Raw genomic sequence first — 9,574 nt, forward strand, 5'->3', positions numbered from 1 at the left:
GATCAACGCGAATCTGACCATCACCCCTGGTGAGACAAAACCGCGACTCGTCAGTGAAGAGCACTTCTTGCCAGTCCTGTCTGGTCCAGCAACGGTGGGTTTGTGCCCATAGGCGCCGTTGTTGCCGGTGATGTCTGGTGAGGACTTGGCTTACAACAGGCCTACAAGCCCTCAGTACAGCCTCTCTCAGCCTATTGCGGACAGTCTGAGCACTGATGGAGGAATTGTGCGTTCCTGGTGTAACTCGGGCAGTTGTTGTTGCCATCCTGTACCTGTCCCACAGGTGTGATGTTCAGATGTACCGATCCTGTGCAGGTCTTGTTACACGTGGTCCTGCCACTGCGAGGATGATCAGCTGTCCGACCTGTCTCCCTGTAGCGCCATCTTAGGCGTCTCAGTACGGACATTGCAACTTATTGCTGTGGCCACATCTGCAGTCCTCATGCCTCCTTGCAGCCTGCCTAAGGCACGTGCACACAGATGAGCAGGGACCCTGGGCATCTTTCTTTTGGTGTTTTTCAGAGTCAGTAGAAAGGCCTCTTTAGTGTCCTAATTTTCATAACTGTGACCTTAATTGCCTACCGTCTGTAAGCTGTTAGTGTCTTAACGACCGTTCCACAGGTGCATGTTCATTAATTGTTTAAGGTTCATTGAACAAGCATGGGAAACAGTGTTCAAACCCTTTACAATTAAGATCTGTGAAGTTATTTGGATTTTTACAAATTATCTTTGAAAGACAGGGTCCTGAAAAAGGTACGTTTCTTTTTTTGCTGATATATCTGTGTATATGTACACTACCGTTCCAAAGTTTGGGGTCACTTAGAAAAGTTCATCGTTTTGAAAGAAAAGCTCATTTTTTTGTCCATTAAAATCACATCAAATTGATCAGAAATACCATGTAGACGTTGTAAATGACTATTATAGCTGGAAATTGCTTATTTTTTTATTATGGAATATCTACAGTTGAAGTCGGAAGTCTACATACACCTTAGCCAAATACATTTAAACTCAGTTTTACACAATTCCTGACATTTAATCTTAGTAATAATTCCATCTTAGGTCAGTTAAGATCACCACTTTATTTTAAGAATGTGAAATGTCAAAATAATAGTAGAGAGAATGATTTATTTCAGCTTTAATTTCTTTCATCACATTCCCAGTGGGTCAGAAGTTTACATACACTCAATTAGTATTTGGTAGCATTGCCTTTAAATTGTTTAACCTGCATCAAACATTTCAGGTAGCCTTCCACAAGCATCCCACAATAAGTTGGGTGAATTTTGGCCCATTCCTCCTGACAGAGCTGGTGTAACGGAGTCAGGTCTGTAGGACTCCTTGCTCGCACACACACTTTCAGTTTTTCCCACAAATGTTCTATAGGATTGAGGTCAGGGCTTTGCGATGGCCACTCCAATACCTTGACTTTATTGTCCTTAAGCCATTTGCCACAACTTTGGAAGTATGCTTGGGGTCATTGTCCATCTGGAAGACCCATTTGCGACCAAGCTTTAACTTCCTGACTGATGTCTTGAGATGTTGCTTCAGTATATCCACGTAATTTTCCGTCCAGCAAAGCACCCTCACAACATAATGCTGCCACTCCCGTGCTTCACGGTTGGGATGGTGTTCTTCGGCTTGCAAGCCTCCCCCCTTTTCATCCAAACATAACGATGGTCATTATGACCAAACAGTTCTATTTTTGTTTCATCAGACCAGAGGACATTTCTCCAAAAAGTACAATCTTTGTCCCCATGTGCAGTTGCAAACCGTAGTCTGGCTTATTTTATGGTGGTTTTGGAGCAGCGGTTTCTTCCTTGCTGAGCGGCCGATCAGGTTATGTCGATATAGGACTCGTTTTACTGTGGATATAGATACTTTTGTACCCGTTTCCTCCAGCATCTTCACGACGTCCTGTTGTTCTGGGATTGATTTGCACTTTTCCCACCCAAGTACATTCATCACTAGGAGACAGAACGTGTATCCTTCGTGAGTGGTATGACAACTGCGTGATCTCATGGTGTTTATACTTGCGTACTATTGTTTGTACAGATGAACGTGGTACCTTCATGCGTTTGGAAATTGCTCCCAAGGATGAACCAGACTTGTAGAGGTCTACAATTTCTTGGCTGATTTCTTTTGATTTTCCCATGATGTCAGGCAAAGAGGCACGGAGTTTGAAGGTAGGCCTTGAAATACATCCACAGGTACACCTCCAATTGACTCAAATTATGTCAATTAGCCTATAATTTTCTGGAATTTTCCAAGCTGTTTAAAACGGCACAGTCAACTTAGTGTATGTAAACTTCTGACCCACTGCAATTGTGATAGTGAATTATAAGTGAAATAATCTGTAATCAATTGTTGGAAAAATGACTTGTATCAGGCACAAAGTAATGTCCTAACCGACTTGCCAAAACTATAGTTTGTTGACAAGAAATTTGTGGAGTGGTTGAAAAACGAGTTTTAATGACTCCAACCTAACAGTATGTCAACTTCTGACTCAACTCCGTGCCTCTTTGCTTGACAGAGGTCCACTATCAGCAACCATCACTTCTGTGTTCCAATGGTACGTTTGTCACGGTTGTCGTAGGGTAAAGAGCAAGACGCAGCGGGAAAATGTACACTCATCTTCTTTTATTAGGTGAAGAAGGAAAACCCAAAACAAACACGTATACGAAAACACAACGACGAATAACAGGCCAGTAAGGCACAAAGCTATACACAGCACAATCTCCCACAAAAACCCATGAAAAACAATCCCCTAAATATAGGACCCTCAATCAGAGGCAACAATAACCAGATGCCTCCAATTGAAGGTCCAACCCCAATTAACTACACATAGAAATACAAAAGACTAGATAGTCTATGTTCTAACAAACCCCGGACCACATAAACCAAACACCCCTCTACCTAAATACATACCCCAAACCACATGAAACAAACACCCCCTGCCACGTCCTGACCAAACTATAATAACAAATAACCCCATTTACTGGTCAGGACGTGACAACGTTGTGTTAGCTAATCCAAGTTTATCATTTTAAAAAGGTTAATTGATCATTTGAAAACCCTTTTGCAATTATCTTCCCACAGATGAAAACTGTTGTTCTGATCAAAAAAAAAAAAAAAAAAATTGCCTTCTTTAGACTGGTTGAGTATCTGGAGCATCAGCATTTGTGGGTTCGATTACAGGCTCAAAATGGCCAGAAATAAAGAACTTTCTTCTGAAACCTGTCAGTCTATTCTTGTTCTGAGAAATGAAGGCTATTCCATGCGAGATATTGACGATCTCGTACAACGCTGTGTACTACTCCCTTCACAGAACAGCGCAATCTTAAGATTTTATTTTTATTGGCCAGTCTGAGATATGGCTTTTTCTTTGCAAATCTCAGACTGGCCAATAAAAATAAAATCTTAAGATGGGCAAAAGAACACAGACACTGGACAGAGGAACTGCCTAGAGGGCCAGCATCCCAGAGTCACCTCTTCACTGTTGACATGGAGACTGGTGTTTTGCGGGTACTATTTAATGAAGCTGCCAGTTAAGGACTTGCGAGGCGTACTTGTCCTCTTGCTCCATGTTAAGTGGGGGACAAGGAGTATGCTGCATTTGTTTAACCTATGTGTGTGTTCTGTGCTACATGCAAGTGTGTATGCAAACATGTTCCCCCGCAGACCTGTGGTTGTCCTGACCAGTGCGGAGCGTGCCGGACCGGACAGGACAAAGAGAGGCTGTGTTCACCATGCATGAGTGATTAAGTTTCAGCAACAGGACAAAACCCCTGTGCCCTCCTTGCATTATTTAACAAGCTCTAAGGTGACGGCATTCATTCAATTAGAGATGTTGATAGACTGGCCTATTATTACACCATAGTGTGTAATAATACACCATTACACTATTATTACACCATAGTTTAGTTAGAATACAATAAACTCATAATACACACCAATATAGCTGCGAGCAGCAATGAACGGGGTTCACAGGATGTCAGAAAGGACACAAGATCAGTTGGATAACAAAGCAAGCGCTCCATAATGTAGGAACTATTTTCCTTTGTGCAATCAGTGAAAACATTACCAAGTTAATTTAAATCTCAGTTGGTACACTCCACATTATCATTCCAAAATAATTAAATATGTTCTCACAGCTGTAATATGCTGACTGCGCAAGCAGCAGTACTTTGCGTTTCTAATTTTCCAGAATAAAATATCCACTTTTCACTACGTTCAGACCATATAATAGGGCAACAATATGTGATTGTACAGATATACTAATCACAATGTCTGCATAACTTAAGTCTAAAATTAATTTGCATGAGATGGCGTCTACTAAGAGAGAGAGGCTTAACATTAGCATTGCCGAAGTCACTGACATGAGAGAAATGGAAATTGAAACCCCACGTACCGACGCTGATACTGTTCACGCTGTTGCCAGGCAGACAAAACCAAATCGAGGCAGAGTAATTCATCACGAACGGTGAACACAGACAGCCCTATAGCATGTAAATACTGTGGAAATGCACACACGCGAGGCAAAGAGCACTGCCTACAGAAAACCATGCAGAGCTTGTGGAACTAATAATCACATCGCAAAAGTGTGTCTCAAAAAGCAAAAGAAGGGTGAGTGAGGGTGAGAGTCATTGTGTTGATGAGCAGAACATTGAGTGACATTTACATGCATGAATCCATTGAGGCTGTACACTCAAGAAGGGAAGAAATGGTTTGTCACAAACCGATTACACAACAAGCTGTAACAATGTCAACTGGATTCCGGTGCTACGTGCATCGTAATGAGCTACAAAGACAACATATATATTTTGCCCAGTGATACTAGACTAAAGCTGTATTCAGGAGAGCTAATGAGCATCTTTAAGACCTAATGTGTTATTCGGGGACACAAACACAAGCTAGAGTTTGAGATTGTTGACTGGTATTCACATCCTCTCCTCTCCTCTCAGGCTCTACACGTGAACGCCTGGGACTGATGCAGTTCACCATACCAAATGACCTGCACATCGTGGAGCATGTCCAGCATTGATCCCTGTCCAAAGAACAGCTACTCAGCAGATATGACGATGTATTCAACGGGCCGTTGAATAGGAACCTGGGGCGGTACATTTTGAATAGGATGAGAGCGTCACTCCAGCCCAGCACAATGTGCCCATCTCAATGAAAGTGGCTGTGAAGGCCCAGCTGGACAAGTATGAGGCCAATGGCCACATGACATCTGTGACTGAACCAACTAACCGGATCAGCAATATGGTCATAGTGAAAAAGCCAGAGAAGCGGAGGGCCTGCATCGACCCACAGCATCTGAACCAAGCACTGAAACGCTCCCACTACATCATGACAACACTGGAGGATGTCTTCTACAAGCTTCCCAATGCCAAGATTTTTACCTTGGTGGACACCTGAGATGCATTTCTGCAATGCAAGCTGGACGAAGAAAGCAGCTTTGTGACTACCTTCTGGACCCCCTGGTGTCGGAAGCGTTGGCTCAAGCTCCCGTTTGGTGTCTCAGTGGCACCTGAGGTATACCAATGCAAGCAGCACGAGTCACTGGCTGGGCTCAAGGGCATTGAATGCGTCACTGATGATGTTCTGATCATAGACTGTGATGACAGATGAAGAAGCAGAACGTGACCACGATGTGAAGCTCTTGGCACAGATGGAGTGCTGCCGATCAGTTAAGCTGCGCATTGGCCTGAAGAAGCTGCAGTTCGAGGTAAAAAACGTCCACTTCCATGCCCACATTCTCTCGGCCAAAGGCCTGAAGCCGGACCCAAACAAAGTCAGAGCAATCCTCAACATGCCAAACTTGTCTGATGCAAAAGGAGTGCAGCGTCTCATCGGCTTCGCAAATTATCTTGCAAAGTTCATGCCACATCTATCAGCAGTCCGTGAGCCTCTGCGCTGGTTGCTGGACAAAGACACACCATGGCACTGGCTACCCAAACAAGAGGCCGCGGTGCAGGAGATTAAATCTCTGGCTTCATACATGGGAGTGTTGCGCTACTACAACATTACGAAGCCGGTCACAATCCAGAGTGACTCCAGCCAAAGTGGACTTGGATGCTGTCTTATGCAGGAAAGCCAGCCCGATGAGAAAGAGTGCCTCAGCATCGTCTTTTCCTGCCAGCGCTTACATCACTACTTATTTGGTCGAGAGCTGGTCAATGCTGAAACTGACCACAAACCACTCATTGCCACATTCACTAAACCTCTCCTCAAGGCGTTCAAGAGGCTTCAAAGCATACTCCTGACTCTGCAAAACTACAGCCTGAAGTTCGTCGGGACCAGAGATGTACATCAGCGACACACTGAGCAGGGCAAAAGCACAATGTACAGGCCACCTATCTGTTTGCTACAGCAGGAACAAAATGCTCATTATCCCCAAATCACTACATCCAGAGATCAATCAAATGTATTTATAAAGCCCTTTTTACATCAGCCGATGTCAAAGTGCTGTACAGAAACCCAGCCTAAAATCCCAAACAGCAAGCAATGCAGATGTAGAAGCACGGTGGCTTGGAAAAACTCCCTAGAAAGGCTGAAACCTAGGAAGAAACCTAGAGGAGTCAGGCTTGAATACACTCCAGTCACGTTTGAGGTGACGCATGTTATCGCCAGGCACATGAAACATTATACTGGCCAAACATGCATGCAGAAATTAAAGACTTTGTCAGCAGCTGTACCACATTCAACAAGTACGCTCATGAACAGCAAAAGGAAACCATGATGTCATATGAACTGCCCACAAGAGCCTGGCAAATCATCAGCATGGACTTATTCAGCCACAGACAAAATACTATCTTCTCATTGTTGATCACTACTCTGACTTTTGGGAAATGTAACTCCTCCCTGACTTGTCAGCAGAAACAGTCATAAAGCATTGAAAGGTGCAGTTTGCAAGGCAAGGTCATCATGGACAATGGCCCACAATTCACTGCACAGTTCAAGCGTTTTGCCTCAGAATGGGAGTTTGACCACGTGACCTCTCCTCCAAGGCACCCAAAGGCAAATGGCAAGGCAGAGTCAGCTGTCAAGATTGCAAAAAAACCTCTTACGCAAAGCCTTGCATGACAGCAATGAACGCTGATAAAAACCTGCTACCCAAGGCCTTGCGTGGCAGCAATGACCCCTGGAAAGCCATCTTACAGTGGAAGAGCACACTCTGAAAACAGCAGCCCAGCGCAACGCCTTCTGTCCAGACGTCTGAAGACTACAATCCCCATAGCTAACAAGCTACTTGAGCACTGCGTCATGGTTGGTGCCACAGAAAGCAGCTAGCTAAGTGCTTCTACAACCGGACTGCTCGAGACCTACCAGAGCTGGAGGTGGGTGAAACGATATGGATGAAACCTCAGCCGGGAGACCACACAGGACTTTGGAGGCTGGGTACGTGCCTACAGAGAGTTGCACCACGTTCTTACCTGGTGGATGTCGGTGGCTCCCTCTATCGTCGTAGTCAGGTGGATCTGCACGTAGCAGAGCAGACAAACCAGAACATGCCATACACTCACCTAGAGGAGCTGGATCACAGTCCAGGCCTATGGGCAAGGGGCGCAGAATTGAGAAATGAGCCAACTGAAGGTGAGACTTCTACCCCACCAAGCTCTCCAGCTCGTGGCCCTAATCCTACCTCTGTCAGAGACCACACTTACTCACTGTGTAAGCCACCGGACAGGCTTACTCTGTAATTGCGGATAACATTTTATGTCTGTGTCCAGTATGAAGAAAGTTCAAGGTAGTTTCGCGTCTGGAATTTACTCATGGCCTCTAGTTTTTGTGGCAAATTAGAAGAAGAAAAAAAGTTACCAATCTATGCTTCAGTTATTTGACCATGTCAAGGGAAAAAAGTCTAACAATAACAGCTTTGCCGTGAACCCCAAATAAGTAAATGGTATAGTGAAGGTGATCAATATATTGTTTTGGGAATGAATTACAAATACTACTCGAGAGCTGGTGTCAACCAGACTATTACAAATATGCTTCCTTTGCACAATTAATTATCGATCTCAAATTCCTTAGTGTTATCAATCAGGCTATGATCTCAGTCTTATTAAAAAGCTACATTAGCAGATTTGAAAATACTGTAAGCCATCTGCCTAGATATAAAACGAAAAGTTTTACTCGGATGGTTACAATTACACAATGTAGTTCTGTAATTTCACGATTTAATAAACATCACTATAACAAAAACGCTACATTATATTTATGTATATATAGTTTGGGAAATATTCCTAAAGCATTTCACAAATGATGATACAACAAAAGTGTCATTTTTTGGAGGTATAGTCAAACTGGTTAGGTTTGACTATGGTTAGGTTAAAAATCAGATGTTATGACTTTGTGGCTGTGCCAACGAGTGACCACTCTGCAGAGCTGCCTCCAGAACAAGATTCATGACGAAAAAGGCTAACCTGCAAAGAATTTCCTGACCAGGACCGAAACTGTAACAGGTTGGTAGAGAGTACAGCGATACCAACACACCTGCTAAACTTCATAATAACACACATACCTGGGTCATCGACGTTGAAGGTCTCTGCGAATCCTTGGGTCGCTCAGGTATGAGTCACCTTCTTATTTTTGACTCAAACTGAATAAAAACAAAACAGTTTCCCCTCATTTCAAATATGAAATAAATCGACAAACGGTTTTTTTGAGGAAAAAACCCACAGCTAAAACGTTTCCCGTATAGCTACTGGCTACATTTAACAGCCACACAGGAAAGTCTGAAAGGTAATAGAATTCCAGCCCAACCAATGAGCAGATGAGTGGGCGGAGCTTTCTGAATATTAGCCCTTTTATTAAATCTTCCCTTTACAAATTGATTGCAAGTCATGAAGTATGACTTAGAATTGAACTATCTTATTTCAAATAACTTATTCAAACATAAAGGGGAGTTAGTTTAGATGTTCTTTATCTCAAACCCATATAAATAGGTTATAAAAGCTAATGGTTTTATGAAATGCCTATGGGATGTTTGTATAATAAGCAACTACTGCAGGTTTCTTACACACCGTAACAAAAGACCAACTGTAGTCAAGGTTTCAAGTTTTAATGTTGCGTGCACAAGTACAGTCAAATGCCTTTCTTGCTAGCTCTAAACCCCAAAATGTAGTAATCAATGTATTACTAAAAATAACATAAGGTAGAACAAAAACACATGAAAAATAAGAAGAACATGAGAAGTAAGTAAGCTATTTACAGGGTCAGTTCCAATACAATATTTACAATGTGCAGAGATACTGGAGTGGTAGAGGTACAGTGCCTTCAGAAAGTATTCATACATACCCCATGACTTATTCCACATTTTGTTGTGTTACAGCCTGAATTCAAATTTGATTAAATTGATTTTTTTCTTTCACTCACCTATCTGCACACAATACTCCATAATGACGAAGTGAAACCATTTATTGAAAATGAAATACAGAAATATCTCACTCACATAAGTATTCCCACCAGAGTCAATACATGTTATAATCACCTTTGGCAACGATTAGTCTTTATGGGTAAGTCTCTAAGAGCTTCGCACACCAAGATTGTACAATATTTGCATATTATTATTTTT

The 9,574-nt window shown here is 42.7% G+C and overlaps 1 protein-coding gene across 2 annotated transcripts in view; it reads right to left on the reverse strand.

Annotated features, from left to right (window-relative positions):
* LOC106603850 (protein Shroom3) overlaps positions 1-8,763 on the reverse strand; it is a 36,447-nt gene extending 27,684 nt beyond the window's left edge. The window contains exon 1 of one of the 2 annotated variants that reach the window (XM_014198046.2): positions 8,522-8,763. The gene's annotated coding sequence lies outside the window, so the exon portion shown is untranslated. The remainder of the gene's footprint in view (positions 1-8,521) is intronic. The other variant, XM_014198048.2, reaches the window with a different exon arrangement.
* Positions 8,764-9,574: the final 811 nt, after the last annotated feature.

The sequence above is a fragment of the Salmo salar genome, chromosome ssa04, assembly GCF_905237065.1.
Source record: "Salmo salar chromosome ssa04, Ssal_v3.1, whole genome shotgun sequence".
NCBI classification, from domain to species: domain Eukaryota; kingdom Metazoa; phylum Chordata; class Actinopteri; order Salmoniformes; family Salmonidae; genus Salmo; species Salmo salar.